Genomic DNA, 19,456 nt, shown 5'->3' with positions numbered 1-19,456 from the left:
AAAGAAAGGAAGAATTGCAATGTTTGTTTAACTTTCGAAAGAAGCAATTACGGAATTAAAAATAAGGTAGGAAAGGCAAGATATTTGTAGGAAAATGAAGTGAAACCCACGCCGGTCTATGCTTTCACCCAGCAGACGTATTGTTTTGAACGCCAAAATGTGACTTTTGGAATCTTGCACTTAGGTTCACAGCGGATGCAACGAAATGACTTGACTCCAGTGCCGTGCCATGGTAATTCAGCGTCCGAGGGGAGAGTATATGACGGGGCCCCCGTACATATGGCCGATATGGGTGAGATCGACAGACCAGCCGCGAAGCGCCACCATGCTTGGCGCAAAGCGGTGGAAAATTTTCAAAATTAAAATCTGCTTTTTCTTGATTTTGAGCACTTTTAATTACTTCTTTCCTTGCATTTTATACATGTGTATGCATATGCATTTTCCTCCTGAAGTTTGTGCCCTTTTACATCTGCACCCGGAGTGGTCGCCCACCCCAAGGCATGACACTGCTTGACATCCATTGTAGCTTTTCTCCCCACCGAACGACACTCCACGAAACCTACTGTGATACCATTCCCACAACACATTTTGTTCAATTCTCGAAAAGCCCTGTAAATAGAGTCTTACTACAAAATAACTGAAATAATCTATCGTTTTCCTCCGTATTAATATGATCATTTTTTGTTGAAAGGGAAAGGTCTATTCACACATAAAGCAGACACGGTTACACAATATATTCACTCTGGTATCAAAATCTACTTCCCTTTGATATTTTACTATTAGGAAAAACTCTTAAATTTGTCAAATTTACATACTATAGGCCTACATAGTAAAAAGTTTATACTAACCAGTCACTGTCTTGTTCTTATTTTATTAGGCCTATTAATTCTTATTCTTCTCTTCTTAATCTCCACAATCTGCGTGTTGTCTTGTATACGCTCTTGTATCAAATGCTTTTGCATCCAATGCTCTATCTGCAACCGAAACGCTTCTTCTGTCTGTCTTTGTTTTAATTTAGCACGCCACCTCTATTCAGCCATTGTCAGTGGTACAATTTCCTGATTTTTCATTAAAGATTCTTCAAAATGTTCTTTAGTATCTTCTTTCAATGATTAAAGTTTCTGAGTATTTGAATGCATTTAGAAAGATCCACTGAATTCTTAGCACGCAGCCTGTCTCGCGAACTCAAGAGTCTTCAATATGACAACGCAGCAGAAATCACTCTCTAGCTACTACAGTAAGAATCATATCAGAGCATTCCCCTTCGCTCCACCTCCACCCACAGCGTACGAACTGGCCGCTAGGTAAAAGCAGTTGCCTCTAGAGAAATCGGTTTCTTGGGCGTGATTGAAGAGTAAAAGGAAATTAGACGAGTAATGACAGTGGATTGTGGGGCTCTCTGTGAATTGTTTTTTTACATCACGAGCCTCGTTCCGTAGAGATTTGCGTTAACGCAACGAAAATTTTGTGTTTTGCAGTAGTTTGCGTAGCTCTCACAGACTGAGGGTCCTTCTTTCCTAATCGCCTATTTCAGCGTTCATTATTACTCGGACAGCTTCCATTTGCTCTGGTAAGCAGGGTTACCATCTATCCAATGCGAAATGTAGTGATACTTCATGCAACATATAAAGGTAGAAATGTACGATCGTTTTTTCGTAACACTAATAAGATAATATAAGTCTTGCTAGTGAAGAGAAAATGATAAGATCTACTTGATAAAAGGATAGTGTAAAGTTTTTTTTTTTTTTGTTATTTTGAAGCTTGTATAATAAAGTAAAAATCCAATACTAATAATAATAATAATAATAATAATAATAATAATATACAGGTAATATAAAGGTTAGTGGTAACCCAAGCCATCAAATCAGTATACGGCACTACTGCAAGAGTACACTCTTAGTACAAGTATATTTTTGGCCCACACTAACTTCCCCAACACCTTGAACTGCTTCAATTTCTACACTGTGTTAGACCGTTGCTCTCAAAAAGTTCACACTTTTTTCATTCCACGGAGGATGGTAGGTTCGAAAATGACGCAAAATATTACGTAAGGAACACTTGGGGACATTAGCTACTTTGTACTGATAATAGACTCATAGCAGATTGTTGTGTTTTTGTATTAATAATAGTTTCTACGTATAGTCAGTGTCGCTTTACACCTGCTCCCTATGGACCACTTCCGCGTGGGTCCATCTGTTTCATCCTGCTCTGACGTGAAATAGATACAATTCTCACTTTTACTAGCCACCTAGTATCTATATCTATATCTATATCTATATCTATCTGTATATATACATATGGGCTGATGCAAGGTGATTGTAGGGGCTATAGGCCTCCTTGACACTCAGGTATATACTAGATAAAATGGGCTTCAATTCTGCTTTACACTGGATAAAACATCAAACTATGGTTTAGCTCCTCCCTTAATCATATTCTGGATGCGCCACTGCATATTATATATATATATATATATATATATATATATATATATATATATATATATATATATATATTTGGTCTAGGAATTAATTCGTGCGGGTGGACAAGAGATGGCGCAACGAACGGAGCGTCCCACAGTTCCGTGTATCCACACATGTGTTGCAAACCCCTGTCATCGCGTATCGTTCGTAGTATAGGGCAGTGGATTAAAGCGTCAACAACACCAGTTTGTAGTTAAGTGAACATGGCGCAATTTGTGCCTGATAAAGTGTTTTTGCGGGGTGTCCTGCTGCATTACTTTAACATGCAGAAAAGTGCGACTGAAAGTCATCGTATTTTGGTGGAAGTGTATGGTGACCATGCTCTAGCTGAGCGAACGTGTCAGAAGTGGTTTGCACGGTTTAGAAGTGGTGATTTCGGCTTGGCAGACCAAGAGCGAGCTGGACAGCCAAAAAAATTTCAAGACGAAGAATTGACAGCATTGCTCGAGCAGGATTCGTGTCAAACGCAGGAACAACTTGCAGCAGCATTAGGCGTTGATCAAACAACAGTCTCCAAACGCTTGAAAGCCATGGGAATGATTCAAAAGATGTCACATTGGGTTCCACATGAATTGAAAGACAGAGACGTTGAAAGACGAAAAACCATTTGCGAATTGCTGCTTCAACGACAGAGCAGAAAGGGGTTTCTGCATCGAATTATTACGGGTGATGAGAAGTGGATCCATTACGAGAACCCTAAACGAAAAAAGGCCTGGGTGAAACCAGGTGAACCAGGTCCATCACAACCAAAACGAGATATTCACTGTGCAAAGGTTATGCTGTGCATATGGTGGGATATGAAAGGTGTGGTGTACTATGAGCTGCTGCAACCGGGTGAAACTATGAATGGAGAACGTTATCGACGACAATTAATGCGTTTGAAGCAAGCTCTGGCCAGAACACGACCAGAATGGGAGAACAGACATGATAAACTTATTGTTCAACATGATAACGCTCGCCCACATGTCGCAAAACCGGTCAAAACCTATTTAGAAAATGTCGGATGGGAAGTTTTACCCCACCCGCCGTATTCACCAGACGTTGCTCCTTCGGACTACTACTTGTTCGATTGCATGAACAACGATTTGATTGGACAGCGGTTTACTTCTTCAGAAGATATCGAAACATGGGTCTCTGACTGGATCGCTTCCAAGGATGAGGACTTCTTTCGCCACGGAATCCGTACATTGCCTGACAGATGGAGGCCAGAAAGTTCCAGTTCCGCTTGAAACCGGTTCTTGGATATCTGGTTTTCAGAACCGTCTCAAGACCTGGATCCAAACACCCCCAAAGACCCGTAAGAGGCACAAACTTGACGTTTAAAACACTGCAAAGAGGACCACACACTTGTGCCCTCCGGAAAAAAGGTTGTTTCACCAGTGGGTGTTTAGTCAAACGAGTTTGCTTGTTCAGCCAATGAGTTTGCCAGTTACCCATTTTGTTTAGTCAAATGAGAAAACTGCCGCAGCCTGCCTGTCACTTCCATCACTTCATCTATAAGTAAAAAAGTTTGTAAACAGAACGCTGCAGCCTAGCTGTTGCGCACCTAATCCTACATTTCCCCACTCCCTTCTCCGCGACGATGATGTTTTGCAGTGTTGCAATCTGCAGGGAGCGGAATGGTCTGAGGATTTTCTACGACATTTGAGTGTAAAAGCTGTATATTTACTGTGCCAGTTTCTACCAATGAAAAAATAATAACAAAAAGAGAAATTTTCCTTTCAGAAGGCGTCAAGGGATCGCCCCGTCGGAAAGCGTCACTGCTTACAGTGTATCCATGAGGTAGTCTGCACGGGCCCGGCGCGTGAATTAATAATAGTATATGAGGCCCGACCCGAGTTAGAAATATGTTTTAGCATTTAGGCCAGGCCCCATGTGATAATCAAATGAGCCCGAAATAAGGCCGAATTACAAAAACTTAACAATTGAGGCAAAAGTGTATTTTTTATTTGCAACAATTAAATGTTTAATTTTGCAGTTTAAAAGCTTTCATGATTCAGAGACAACAAGGAAATAAAGGTTATCCTTTACATTTAGTTAACTATGAATTCTCTTAAAAAAAGAAGTCATTATATAAATTCTCATATAATATAAACTGACATTGTCTTGAAGAAAAAAAAAAGACACGTTGTTCCCAATGCTCTTGTTCCTTTAATTCAGTGTAAGAAGCAGTATTTTCACTCAGACAAGCTAAGCATATTTATTTCTGTTACTTTTAGTTTTTTTTTCTCTCTATTACACAGCTTTTCTCTCAATTGCACAGTGATTTTAAGTGTGGGCGTCTCAAGTTACAAATTTAGGTGTCGTTAAAAGTTCGCCAGAAAATATCGTTGTATTATGCCCGAAAAGGTCCAGAGAAACATTATTGTTCATTTAAAAATTTACGGCCCGGGCCCAGCCCTAGGCCCGATCTCGTGCAGACCTCTACCATGAGGTTGCTTACCTACTAAAAAAAGTAAGATTCGGACTTTAAACATTTTAGCAGGTGATATTTGTTGTAACATAAGTTTGCTTAGTTAGTATCACTGGAACTTACAAAGCAAGACCAGTGGATGGAAGAGTAGTGGGGAGGACGGCGGAATACGAAGTGCTCCACAGCGATCTGCGCATCTTGGTTTGAAAGTTGTCGAGTTATAGCACATTGTTCACCGCCTGCCAGCAGCTCGGGTTTAGCGGTTGCACCTTGTAAAAATAACGAGAAATGTATAATACAGGGCGTTGCACGAAAATGTTTACATTATATTACACCTAAAATAGCCGACTGTAAAATTCGTTTATGCAGCCTTACGAATAATTAAATCTAACAAATAGACATGCGAAAATTTACTGACAATATTTACATTTTTGTAGGATCTCCCTCTCCCGAAAAGAGGGTAGAGGAACTCAGAAATTTAAAATGAAAAGGAGGGTCAACCGAAAACTACGGATGGACACGAAGTTCTGTTTCCGGCAGAACCGGTTCTTGAAGATCCGGTTTTCAGAACCAGTTCCGGAACCGGTTCCAAATCTGAATCCAAAAACGGTTCCGGAACCGGATCTTGGGAACTGGTTGCATACCGGGAACGGGAAACCCGGTTCCGGAACCGGATCCGTTCAGAGTCGAAGACCGGTTCCATCAGGAACTGGTTCCGGCCATCCCTAGTTTGGAGGCAAGTTATCAATCTGTACGGAATTAATTGGAAAAAATTCACGAAAATTCGAGTATAAAACATCTTAGAGAATCGTTCCAAACAAGAGAAACAACGAGTAATGTGCGTTTTTGGCATATATATATATATATATATATATATATATATATATATATATATATATATATATATATATATATATATATATATATATATATATATATATATATATTATAACGGTAATTAGATGCTATGACCGCCGTTATAAAAAGTTAATTATGCATCAGTGGGATGCCTGTCACTTAAATAAAAGATTAAAGGGTTGGTTTTTATATTTTATTATAAAATAGATGATGATGATGGTAAGATGGATGATTAAACTGAAAGATCCGGAGTTCTTTAAACAAAGGGGGAAGAATTTAAATTTCTGATTACACCGGTCTACACATTGACCAGAAGGGTCTCGGTTTATGACCGGGTGTCTCGTTAGCTGAAGGCTAGATCGAGACGGGAAAGTTAAAACATGCCAATGCAAGGCTATGTATAGTCATAGAGTGATGACTTCCTTTTTCCTCAAATGAACCTCTTTGAGAAAACAATTCAAATATGGTTTTGTCTACTCACGTATATCACTGCCTGATGCTGTCCAAGGAACTGGCTACTGATTGTGAATCTGTTATTGCTTTTGGAACGTTTAAGCGACGCACTAACACTTGTCTTCGGTTGACGAGGTCCTTGGTTCAAACCCGCCGGGGAAATTGGATCCTCTTCTTCTTTCCTCAATGGCGTTGCCTCGCAGACTCGCTGACCTCGCTGCTCGGCTTGGAACCTTGTAGTCCTGGGTTCGAACTCGGCTGGCGGCTGTCCTTTGGCGTCTACCTTCAGCGGATCTGGACTGAAACCTTGGAGTCCTTCCTGTAGGTCGTCCTGGGTATAGACGGTTCTGGACACTCGGACTGGCCGGATCAGCTACCTGGACCTCTGATTCTTGAAGTTACATCCCTGAAGACTGGCGCCGGGTCCTATGGGTCCTCGCGCAGAGCGACGGCGTTGACACACTATTCACTCGTGTGAAATGGATAAGACTGGACGAGTAAACTTTCTAATTCTGGGCTTATATATGAATAAGCATCCTGGTTTACTCATATAGGTTTTTAATTTTAATCTGGGGAAAGTGTGTTACTGTGACATCTTCGTTTCTATTTCTAGAATAACAGTTTGTACTGAAATCGTACTTGATGTCTACAGCTTCACACAAGAAATGTGAATTTCTTGATACTCAAAGATGATTGTTAAAATAAACGTATAATTCACTCCATTTTATTCGCATGTTCACTACATTCCTCCGACCAAGATATGATACGGGCGACATCGAAGTATGCGCTAAGGCTTGTATAATTCGCCCATTTGGGTCTGAGGCAAGAAGACCTGGTTAAACACCTGTATGAACAGAGTTGACTGTATACTTTGTCGGGGAACGCATGCACTGTTTGGACGGCAGAAGTCAACGTTAAAGGTAACGGTGAGTAAACAAAACCTTACAAAAACATGGATTTCATATTCCACGTAGCATGAGGCTTGAGAAAAAAGGAAGGTGAAAGGGTATGATCTTTCATGTAAAAAAAAAGACATGAAGGATGAATGATATATACATAGAGGTATACAAAAAATAAAATTGAAAAAAAAGAAAAAATGAATGCCTTTTTGTGGCTTATTGCAAAAAATGCAAAATAGTTCACGCTGGTTCTTGCGATATGGTGAAAAAAAGGAAATGTATATTCCATCACCAAAAAAAATTAAAAAAATAAAAAAAAAATCAGTGTTTACACAAGTTTTGCACTGAACGTCCACAATCAAAGGAAAGTCCTGGACTGGCAACTTCAATGTCCTTGCCTCTCGTCGCCGGTGACAGGAAGCCTTGTTTGGGGGAAAAACACAAAAATGAAAAAAAACACTGCATGTTGAACACATGCCCACAGGGGAGGTGATGAACACTGACGAAAGTCCTGTATTCGTCTGAGGAAACATCACTTGAAAAGAGAAAAAAACACAAGTCTTCACTATAAGATGTTCCATGCAAAATCGGTGTGAGCAAGAAAACCATATTCGAGCTCTCGAGGTTCAAAATCCTGATTATATAGCTATGGATCACATAGTGGAACTGTCTTGAGTGAACTCCAGTAAACCTTAGAGAGAGTAATCTATTACTACTAAGTTAGGTATGGAGTGGGGGAAAGAGCACACACGTAAACGAAATACAATATACCCAAAACCAAAAAAAAAAAGGATAAAATGTTTGTAAAATCGTTTTCCTACGTGAAGAAAGCGTATCCCAAGGCTCCAACGGGATGCTCCTGTGGGAGTTCCGGGGTGGGTGGGGGAAGGGTTCACGTGGGTATGGACATTTCTCATAGCAGGGGCAAACGTGACGTGACGTTCCGCGCGTTGACTGCCAACTAAAAGATGAGTTGCCGGAGAGAAGTCACCACGGAGGGACATGGGCGGGGTTAAGGGGGAGGGGGACATGGGAGGGGATGTGTTGGAGGACACTGGTGTCTGCAAAATTTCGGGGTGTGGGGTGTTGATTGAATCGCTTTCGAGTGGTTGTAAAGTATCAGACAAATGATCGAGTTCAGCGTCATTTGTGTGTTGTCGTTGTGTAGCCCTATATTGTGACGTGATGTTACGTCTGTAAAAGTGCGAACAACAGTTGCGGTTTTTCGTAAAAAAGTAAAAACAAAAGATGAACAGAGCTAACAATCCAGCGGCGACGCTGACAACTGCATATTGAACATGACTCCTGAAAAGACAAAAGGAAGATGTCTGCAGGATAAGGAGCTACCGTGATTTTTTTTTCCTACTCTTGAGAAGTGACACTACAGAGAGGGGAGAGAGAGAGAAGAAAAGCACAATTTTCTGGAAGTAATGTGGTGGCCAGCCACAGCTTCAGAAAACCGTGTTGTTCTCTATTTTCGTAATGATCCTGACGTATTGGCATACCAAGGGAGGTCAGTGCACTTTGACTTCCTGGTGAATCTCATACGTCACAAGCATACGAACAGGGAATACGGGGTTGCAGGTTGTTGGTAAAACAAAGTTGAAAAAAAAAAACACCGGCATGTAGAATTTCAAAACATGCGTGTCAAAAGGAAAAAAAGGATATAATTTCGAATAATTATACTAAAAAAAATCCAATGGTGATACGATTGCATATTGAGTGGGGCGACGTGGAAAAGTGTCACAAGACAATGCTGGGTAATCACAAACACTGGCAAACCTCGTAGTGAAAGTTTGAGTGAGAAACACGTAATTTGCATTGGTAGTCACTTGCAATTTGTAAACGTGGTTCCTACCGTGCGAAAAAATTAACGCGTGTGAAGCAGTGATTCATTTTCGCGAAAAGCAAATGTTATTACACAAAATGCATTCATTTGTCATTACAACGTTTTGTTAAGTTACAAGTGTGTTGTGAGACTGACAACTTTTCAATGGGACGAAAGAAAAAAAAAGGAGGGACAGATGCGGAAGGTGTGTAAACGGAGTACCACATGTAAGTACCTCAACTTTTTTTTTTTTTTTTTTTTTATGAGCGAAGTTGTGTTGATTGTTTCGTGATTTTTCCAGGGCTGAAATGATGTGCTGATAGCTTTACAACTACTCAAAAGGTTTACCTAGTCAATTCAATATTAAACTCTCGTGTACATATGGTGGAATGAAAAGAGAGGAGGAAATTAATACTGAATTAAGAAGGTAGGGAGGAGGAGGGGTTTGAAACACAACAAAGTGATTCGCAAGCAAGGATTTGTGAATGACAAAGGAGGAAATCCAGAGAAAAACCCATAGCAGGAATTAGCAAGAAACGTACGTTGGACGCTATTGACTAAGCTATGGTTTTGTGATGGAGTTCGAGCCTTGCTTAGTGCAAATACTGCCTGTATTTTGTTTCAAAGTGGGGGTCAGAACGGTCTTCAGGAAGATAGAGCTTTAACCGATTTTTAGCAACTGGAGTCGGTTTGCCTTCAATTGACAATAAATACGAGTTTTCATCCAGTTTAGCCAAAACTTGATACGGTCCTTGGAATAAAGCTCTTAAAGGTCCTGCTTCGTTCTTTTTTGTGTACAATCTGCGAACCATCACCTGGGATTGTGGGACAAACTCAGTCGGAGTTTGTTTAGCGTGTTTCTTGTCACGAAGACGCTGAAACACCTTCTCTTTCTTGTAGAGGACATAATCCCGGAGGTCGGTTAGCGTTGTGAGTCTGTCCTGTAGAGCCTCGTTATTCACGGGGGCTTGGAGTACCCTGTCAACCGCGAACACAGGTTGAGCACCGTACAGGAGTTGGAAAGGAGAGACAGCAACGGACGTAAGCGGAGTTTTGTTCACACTGGCGACAGCCATTTTAAGAAATGTTGGCCATTTCTTATGGTCTTCTTTCGTCAGAAAACGGAGCGCGTCTTGTGTAGTTTTCACGTGACTCTCAGAAAACCCTAATGTCTGATGATTTGCTGGTAAGGTGTATCGAACCTGCACTCCTAATGCGTCTAGAAACTGCTTTGCTTTCGTAGACGTGTGGCTAGATTGTCTATCGGTGAATAAAACTTTAGGGCATGAGTAGGGAATGATTATTTCTTCCATAAGGAAAGAAATGAAAGCATCTGAAGTTGGGGTGACTATTGGGTGAACGACACAGAAACTTGTGCTGTGCTCCACTGCAACGTAATAGTACTGATATCCTTCAGGTTCGGAAGGTATTAATTTACCACATAGATCCACTGACCATGCCTCAAAGAGACCGTAATTCGGGTGTCTTTGTACGGCGTCAACAGTAGTTGGTTGAGGTCGTTTAAAGATCGCACACTCAGTGCACCGCTTTAACCGATGGTAAAGCCATTTTTTCATTTGTGGTATAAAATATTTAACCTTCAAGATATTGTACATTTTACAAAAACCTGGGTGTGTCAGAGAATGCACGTGAATTTCATCAAAAACTGCATCTCGTAACTTAGCTGGAATGCATAACAACAACCGGTTTTCAGGAATTGCAGTGACTTTTTTGTACAGGATGCCTTTAGATAACACAAAATTATTGGTATAATTCTTGTATTGTGGGTGGTCCTTGTCGTCTGTTGACAACACTTGCCAAATAACAGAAAAATACGGGTCTTCTCGCTGTAGGGCAGCAATATCAACATTTCTGTCTAATGCTAGCAACTGAAATGCATGAGGTTCTTCATTCGCTTCTCGTTCTGTCTCTCTTGTGAGGGGGAGGGGGTGACGCGACAATTGATCAGGTATTGTATTTAGAATTCCTTTGACATGTTGAACATCAAATTCAAAACTGAGGACATACGCTCTCCAACGTTGTAGTTTGGGTGGGAGGTAATTTGAAGATTTTAGTGCTGTTATAGCTGTGGAGTCTGTGAAAATTGTGAACTTTTTACCCACTAAATAGCGATAGAATTTTTTTAAAGAAAAATAAACGCCAAAATATTCGAGTTCATACACGGGCGGTTGAGTTTTTCGCTCGGGGTGGCGACTGGATGCATACATCACAGGATGATATTCGGTTTCTCCTATCTTTCTCTGTAAAAGACACGCACCGACGCCGTGCAGGGATCCGTCGACGGCGACTGCGTGTTCAGTGTTTTCCACTGAATAGATCTGTAAGAGAGGAGGGGAAGTGAGTTCCTTTCTCATCCAATTGAAGCTGGCTTCACGGGCCTCATTCCAAACTAAGGACTTTGGTTTTCCACGCAAAGCCTCATATAATGGTGCTAGTTTTGTGGCCATATCTTTAAAATGGTTTCGAAAGTAGTTGACTGAAGACAGCCCACTACGTAATTGTTTGACTGTTTTAGGTTTTGGAATGTTCAAAATTGCCTCAATCTTTTTCTCATCGGGGCGAATGCTACCATCCTTAATTTTAAAACCGAGGCACTTAATTTCTTGTGCACCAAAAACTGATTTTTCGAGGTTAAAAAGAACTGAATATTGCTGAGCTGCTTGTAGCACTTTTTCAAGATTTTGCAACAATTGTTCGAAATTTGACGAACCTAAGTAGAGGTCATCAATATAGGATGCTAAAACTTTGGGACAAACGTCTTCAAAGATTTGACGTATCACGCGCTGTAGATTAATGGCAGAATTTTTGTGACCCATTGGTACAGCGGTTAGCTGATACTGTGAATGGTCAAGATCTAAAGACGGTACCGAAAATGCAGTGAATTTCCTATCTTTTTCAGCTAATTTCAACTGGAAAAAAGACTGATGGAGATCCAAGGATACAAACAGCTTAGCATCTGCTAATTTCTCTATTGTGTCCGAAACTGAGGTTATTGCGTCCGATATTAAATCGCATTGAAGGTTAAGGCGGCGAAGATCAAGGACCAGTCTCGTATCCTGCGAGTTAGGCTTCGGGACAATCAGAACGTTGTTTCGAACGTCAGAGTTCGACTTCTCAATAACCCCTTGACGTAAGAGTTTGAGAATCTGTTCTTTAGCCTTGGGCCTAAGCCTGTGAGGGATTGAAAATTGAGGTGTTTGGAATGGTTCGCGAGAATTGAGATTTAGACTCGCCTCAAATGCAGTAATGGATGTAAAGTCATCTGGGTGCCATTTAAACACATTTGCATAACGCGTTAGCAACTCACGTACCTGTTCCTGTTGGTTCAGTGGTAGGGTACTGTCAATGTTAAACTTGGATGGATCCACGAAATGCGCTATTTTGTTCCATCTCTCACGCGTAGCTTTTCGAACCTGTTCTGGGGTGGGGGTGTACAATTTCTTAATTGTATTCACCTGAACACGCTTGTCATTTTGTTTATCAAAAACTTTTGCTAGCGCTATGGGCGTGTTTTTCAAAAAATAACGAGCCACTGGTGACGCATTCACCACTGGTACAAAAAGCTGCGTGGTTTTCGCTACAGTACACACAATCACACATTTATGCAAATTTCGTTCAATTGGAGAGTGAATGTACAAATCCTCTGCAGTGATGTTCAGTGGTAAAAACAAAGGAACTAACATGGCAGTTCGGGGTGGAATTAGAACTGTACGTTGAGTACTTAAAACAAAATCACAATTATTCGTAACGTGAAAAGAAAGCAAATTAGTTACTTTCGTTTCCATGGCAACCGAACTGTTTTGGTAAGTGGGCCGGAACCCGTGATGCTGCAACGTAATTGTATTACGTTCATAATTTATACCCGCGGATTGTTGTTTTAGAAACGTATTCGAAAGTATAACCGGAAAATCTCTAATAGGAATTAACCGAAACAAAACTGAAAAAGATATATTATTAAGTTTTATCGGGATGACACACGCTTGAGAAATCTGAATCGGAGTATTAGCAATGCCAAACAAGGTAGTATGCATCTCAAAAGGTTTCGCGCCAGGAGGCAAATTGTAGTAACTCAAAATATTCGACTCAGCGCCTGAATCGAGGAGAAACATTGTTTGTTTACCTGCTAAATCTCCCTGAATAAACATTAGGTCGCCTCTGTGTACTAATGGTAAGATAATTTGTTCTTTACTGTTATTGTTATTATTATTAGACGTCTCGCTAACGGGAGTGTCAACGGAAGCATTGGGCACATAAGCAGGAATGTGCTGTGTGCTGGAAACAGAGTCACGAGAAGGGAGGGTTGTTTTCACTGGAGAATGAACAGGAGGGTGTGGATGGAAAAGAGGGGAGGGAAAATGCACGCTGGCTGGAGGAGAAATGAGCGACTCACCTGCCTGAGCAACTGTTACGGAGCTCGGAGGAGCGGGTGGACTCTGGGCAGAGTGCATTATAGTTGATGGTGGTGGGGGAGGGGGTCCAAGACCCCCCTTCACAAGTTTTTTGGATCAGTAATCTGAACTGAAGAAGAAGTTTGTGAAGGAAGCGCTGGGAGGGAATTTGCACCAAATGTATTGACACCTGGGAAATTTGGCAAAAAACAGGGGTGTGGAGGCCAGAAAGGTGCTTGCACCGCCATGGCGTGCTGGAAAGATTGATTGTTTCTGTGAAATTTCCCTTTCTTTTTTCGTTTCTCGTTTTTCTTTTTCTGAGAGCTGTTGGAATGTCCACTTTGCCGCTTAGAAAAAGGAGTATTGCTCTTGCAACGACAATCGCAGCAAGAGGACACAGCGCGCGAAGTAGGGGAATGTGATTGCTTACGAACAGTTCTTGTAGCTTGAGGGGATGCAGAACGGCTTCGATGCGTAGTGGAAGTTTCATACTTCCTATCGAGCTTGTCTGCTGTACTAGAAGCAAAGTGAACCCGTTCCTGCGACTCAATATGTTTGTTGAACTGTAGTTGCAATTGCTGGATTGGAGAAACTATTTCTTTCAGGGTTTCACTGGTCTCTTGAGTTGAAACAGCAGGGGGAGAGGGGAAAGAAACCTGTCCCAGTTTCTGATCTGCACCTAATTCGTCGGCTGCTTGCCGCAGGCGAGCTTCTGAAATAAGCTTTTCAAATGTATTAATAGGCAACTGCGCGAACTGCTGTGTGTATCTCGGTAACATAGAAGAAACAGCTTCTAAGATAAACTCTTTATCTGGCATATTGCTATTCAAAAGATCTGATAAATATTTCTTTTCGTATAGAAAGAGAGTTAACGGTTCTCCTGGTTTCTGCACACGTGACCTGAAAGCACGGAAACGTGAAATTGTATTGCGAGTTGCACCAAACTCATTCAAAAAATCTGTTTTTATTTCATCCCACGTTTTATTGCGAAAGGTCTCTTTATGAGACAAAAACCAAAACTTACTAGGACCATGGAGAGATGATTGCAAAACGCTTAGAAGTTTTTGATGATCCCAATTGTGCAATTCAGAAAGACTATTAAATGAATCAATGAAATGTTGGGGATCTTCAGTTTCTAACGCTGAAAAGGTGGGAAGGGGCGATGACGGCAGAACAACCGTCGTTGTTTGTGGGGGATGTGGGGATGTCTGCCTATGTCTTGACATCTCTAAAATTTCTCTCTCTAATAATTCTCTCTAATAAAAAGTATGCAACACACTCAAAAAAATGGTTGAGAAAAAAAAAGGAGTTCCCAAAAGTACAGTAGCACAGTGAAATACAAGATTACTGAAGCATACAATCAGGATTACGTGTTAATCTGAGGAAAAAGAAGCCAAAATACTCTATTATTAATTAATGCGGGGAGCCATATAACGGTAATTAGATGCTATGACCGCCGTTATAAAAAGTTAATTATGCATCAGTGGGATGCCTGTCACTTAAATAAAAGATTAAAGGGTTGGTTTTATATTTTATTATAAAATAGATGATGATGATGGTAAGATGGATGATTAAACTGAAAGATCCGGAGTTCTTTAAACAAAGGGGGAAGAATTTAAATTTCTGATTACACCGGTCTACACATTGACCAGAAGGGTCTCGGTTTATGACCGGGTGTCTCGTTAGCTGAAGGCTAGATCGAGACGGGAAAGTTAAAACATGCCAATGCAAGGCTATGTATAGTCATAGAGTGATGACTTCCTTTTTCCTCAAATGAACCTCTTTGAGAAAACAATTCAAATATGGTTTTGTCTACTCACGTATATCACTGCCTGATGCTGTCCAAGGAACTGGCTACTGATTGTGAATCTGTTATTGCTTTTGGAACGTTTAAGCGACGCACTAACACTTGTCTTCGGTTGACGAGGTCCTTGGTTCAAACCCGCCGGGGAAATTGGATCCTCTTCTTCTTTCCTCAATGGCGTTGCCTCGCAGACTCGCTGACCTCGCTGCTCGGCTTGGAACCTTGTAGTCCTGGGTTCGAACTCGGCTGGCGGCTGTCCTTTGGCGTCTACCTTCAGCGGATCTGGACTGAAACCTTGGAGTCCTTCCTGTAGGTCGTCCTGGGTATAGACGGTTCTGGACACTCGGACTGGCCGGATCAGCTACCTGGACCTCTGATTCTTGAAGTTACATCCCTGAAGACTGGCGCCGGGTCCTATGGGTCCTCGCGCAGAGCGACGGCGTTGACACACTATTCACTCGTGTGAAATGGATAAGACTGGACGAGTAAACTTTCTAATTCTGGGCTTATATATGAATAAGCATCCTGGTTTACTCATATAGGTTTTTAATTTTAATCTGGGGAAAGTGTGTTACTGTGACATCTTCGTTTCTATTTCTAGAATAACAGTTCGTACTGAAATTGTACTTGATGTCTACAGCTTCACACAAGAAATGTGAATTTCTTGATACTCAAAGATGATTGTTAAAATAAACGTATAATTCACTCCATTTTATTCGCATGTTCACTACAATATATATATATATATATATATATATATATATATATATATATATATATATATATATATATATATATATATATATATATATATACAGTGAAACCTGTCAACTTGGCCACCTCTCTAAGTTGGCCACCTGTCTATCTTGGAAGTTGGCCACACTGAAGCAATGTTTACCCTATGATGATAATGATAAATTTACCTGCGTATCTTGGCCACGCAAAATACAGTTTTCTTATTTTTCTTAACTCTTTCGAATTCCCGTATGAGAGGCAGATGTTCTGTATTTGTGACTGGACACAAAGTAGCATAGATTCGCACGATTTGTTCTTGGAGGTCAATGGCCAGAACACTACCCTCATAAACGGGTGGTGAAGGAAGATGTGAATAAGAAAAAGCACGTACAGGAATTCAGGAAATGGTTGTACGTATTTGTTTACCCTGTCTGTTTTGGTAAAACCATTAGCTATATCGGCTCCTTTCATCAGTGGGAAGCTTTAGTAATTCCGGAAAATTCTAAAGGTTAAAGCTCAGTTGTCATTTATTGGCACCTGACTGCATGTCAAAAGGTAGCGGAGGTTTTGAGATATGAATTCCCTCAAGATTTTCTCGAAACATCTTTTGCTCCGAAGGAAACACTTCTATGTCATTAACAAGAGGTAGTTAACTACAATATTAGAATGTGTATATCTGCCAAAAAGAATAAAGCAAATATGTCTAGAATGAACCACCATTCAGTAACAACTGAAAAGAAGTCATATAAATTGCATATGAATTTCTCAATTTATAACTTAGCTTTTCTTGTTTTCAATCTGAATAACTCAGTGTACTATAATATCAATTTCAATAAACTGCGTACATACACTTCTATTTCATGGATGTTTGTGTTATTGTGTTTTCAATCCGAATAATCTAATGAACCAGACTAGTTTTCAGGAAGAGAAAGGTATGCATATATAATAAACATACTATCAAGAGCGCCGATCCAAGGGGGACCGAGGGGGCCCCCCAAAGCTCATGTGGCCCCTATTTTATTTATGAGTATACAATATTTGGTATAATTTGAGTGGAATTTGTCTTAAAATCTTCATATATATACCTTCTGCATCTGAATGCCCCCCCCAAAATTTACAGAGAAATCGGCGCTCTCGCATACTATAGTAATATTTTCTAGTATTTTTACTAATATATTTTTATGATTACTCTATACACATTATTTATAAGTAGCTGTCGTGGCACTGCTTATTAAAATTTTACAATTAAGTAATACGACAAATCCTATTCTAAAAATACACAAATGACACTTATTTTCTGTAAGTTGGCCACTTTTCGATGGAACCGATAGTGGCCAACATAGACAGGTTTCACTGTATATATATATATATATATATATATATATATATATATATATATATATATATATATATATATATATATTTCATGCCACGTCAGTTTAGAAGCATATTATCAATCTGTACGTAATTATTTGAGTATGAACCAAGAAAGTGTCAGTATCTCTTAGCTAATCATTCAAAGCAAGAGTTTTATTTTATTTTATTTTATTTTTTATTTTATTATTATTATTATTATTATTTTGTATTATTATTATTTTGTAGAATACCAGTGACATCCAAGTGGATGTCATAAAATACCCAATTGTAAAATACCAGTGACATCCAAGTGGATGTCATAAAATACTCCATTGTAAAATGCCAGTGGCATCCAAGTGGATGTCATAAGATACGCAATTGCAAAATACCAGTGACATCCATGGGGATGTCATGTAAAACGTATCCTTATTGAGGGTCGTATTAATCCTGGGGGTGATGAAATTTTATAGTGAATGCAACGGACGAGTTAGTTCTACTGTTTCTTCTTAGGTGCAGCACCTCACTGAAAGAAAAGAAAAATAAAGGTTTTGTCTCAGTAGATAGCAGGCCTAGGGGAGTATTGAATTACGACACACACACGTTTTTTCTATTACGAGATCGAAAAAAGAGAATAAAGAAAAAAAACTTCGTCTTTTATCTCCGATCAACAGAGATTGAGTGGGTCAGTAAATCCACCAGTTGACCCACGACCCACTACCCATTGTGACCCACTCTTACACACGAACCACCATGACCCACTTCGACCCACCACCCACTATGAACCACTCTTACGCACTGTGACCCACTCTTACCCACCAAAACTTATCGTCATCAACCCTGACCCATGATCCACGCCCTCTCCACTGACTAAAGAGTTTTCACTTTTAATAAAACAAGGCAGTGAAATTCTTACTAATTGAAGTTTTGAATTTCTTCGGTCAATCGCCCAAGCACCACTCTGTTACAATAACGGTGGATTTGACCTTTAAAATATAAAATGGTAAAGTGTGTATCATGGTCCAAATTACGATGAATTTCAATTAAATTATTATGGTATAATTATTTTCTTGTTGAAATACCGAAATTTTTCAGTGTAAAAAAATGACGAAATTTGAAAGTCCAAAATCAAGGTAAATAGATCAATGTAAAGGGGAGAATGGTGTAAAATTTTCCATAAAATTAAGCGTACAGTATAAACTTAAATTTCAATGTAATAAAGCTTACAGGAGAAATTCTATGTTTACTTTCTTACAATTTTGTGGATTGATTACCTTGCACTCTGAGTGCTTCATATAATGAACACAAGCTTCTGCGATTACTGTATTGGAAAGGAATGGATATATAAAGCGGAGCACCGTATTTTTTGTTTCTGAATAAATGTTTCTGAATTTGTTTCTCAACTAATATGACCGTTTTCGATTATTTTTATAAATCAATCCACTACCAATTTCCCATATTTCAAAATAACACCGACAACGTTTGGGAGGCAATTCCTGACACCAAGATAGGACAAAAAGTACATACCAACCTGGGTGCCCAAATGCTTCCTTTCGGAGGTATAGGCCGCCGAAAACATGAAACAAATGAATTTTATAGGTCCATAGCTCCAAAAACAATGGGACCTACCGTAGTCGGGTCAAGACGTCACTTAGGAACTAGCATGTGCCCTATCCAAATATCCAAGTTTCAGAATCCTCGGTACTTCCGCAACCATTTTTACGAAGGTAGTTGGAGAGTACTTTAAATTATATGCCCGTAGCCAAACTCCCTCTATAAAAATTGTTGTGATAGCACCTCAGGATTCTGAAACACGCCTTTTTGGTATAGGACTTATATTAGTTCCTAAGTGAAGTCTTGACCCGACTACGGTGGATCCCATAGTTTTGGAGCTATAAACCTTTGAAATTTATTTTTTTTCTTGTTTTCGGCAGCCTATAACTCCGAAAGGAAGCATTTGTACTCCCAGGATGGTCTATACTTTTTGTCTTATCTTGGTGTCAAGAATCGCCTCCCAAACTTTGTCGGTGTTGTTTTGAAACACCCTGTATAGAAAGTCCCCTCCCCCCTCTAATAGAAGTTACTTTTAAAAATATTGTGACACATTCTGTTTACTTTTAATAAAGAGTTAGTATACTGAATTCCAGCTTCCTAAGTTAATCGGCTTGTGAGATACCAAAAGTCATTTCATTTGACTTTGCAATTCTTTCGTGATGATCAGGCA

Source organism: Thermobia domestica, chromosome 17, assembly GCF_964235325.1.
Source record: "Thermobia domestica chromosome 17, izTheDome1.hap1.1, whole genome shotgun sequence".
Taxonomy (NCBI): domain Eukaryota; kingdom Metazoa; phylum Arthropoda; class Insecta; order Zygentoma; family Lepismatidae; genus Thermobia; species Thermobia domestica.
This window is presented reverse-complemented; position numbering follows the sequence as displayed.